We start from the raw sequence: 1,016 nt of genomic DNA on the forward strand, positions 1-1,016 counted from the left end.
ACAGAGCCTAGCACAGAACCCTGGGGCACACCACTCTCGACCTTAGACAAATTAGAAAAAGACCCATTTATCAATACCCTCTGGACACGTTCCTGTAGCCAGTTCTTTATCAATGTACATACCATTTCATCTATGTCTATAGATTTCAGTTTGTGTATTAAGCGTTTATGTGGTACCATGTCGAATGCTTTTGCAAAATCCAGGTACACCACATCCATTGGCCTTCCTTTATCCAGATCTCTACTCACCTCTTAGAAGGTTAGTAGGTTGGTCTGACAAGAATGGTCAGACCTTCATAAATCCATGTTGATTATCACTTATTATACCTTTGTGAGGAACAAAATCCACTAAATAGTCCTTTATCATTCCCTCAAACAGTCTGCATACTATCGATGTTAGACTGGTTTTTAGTTCCCAGGTTGGCATCTTGAGTCTTTTTTGAATATCGGTACTACCGTTGCCTTACGCCAGTCACTTGGTACCCTTCCTGTCATTAATGAGTAATTGAAAATGAGGAATAATGGTCTCGCTATAACATGGCCGAGCTCTTTAAGTACTCTGGGGTGCAGGTTATCTGGTTCTATTGATTTATTGCATTAAGTTTTATAGAGTCTTTGTTGAACCTCAGCTACTGTCAACCACTGCGCTTTTTTATGCTTTGAGCTACTCACATTTATATCTCTATTAACCCCGTCTTTTTCTAGAGTGTATACTGAGGAGAAAAACTAATTTAATACCTCAGCCTTCTCCCTGTCGCTTGTGATTAATCTCCAGTTCTCCTCCTTTATTTGGCCACCTGCTCTTTTCTTAACTTTTTAATGTTTATATATTGGAAGAATTTTGGGGGGTTCTTTTTACTGACTGTGGCGATATGCTTTTCATACTCTATTTTAGCAGCTCGGATTTCATGTTTGCAACTCTTATTACATTCCTTGTAGCTGTGGAATGCCAATGCTATCCCCTCCATGTTGTATTTTTTTAATTAGTTTATGTGTGTGCCAGACTATATTTCAGAA

The sequence above is a fragment of the Nanorana parkeri genome, unplaced genomic scaffold, assembly GCF_000935625.1.
Source record: "Nanorana parkeri isolate BGI_ZX_2015 unplaced genomic scaffold, ASM93562v1 scaffold1217, whole genome shotgun sequence".
NCBI lineage: Eukaryota > Metazoa > Chordata > Amphibia > Anura > Dicroglossidae > Nanorana > Nanorana parkeri.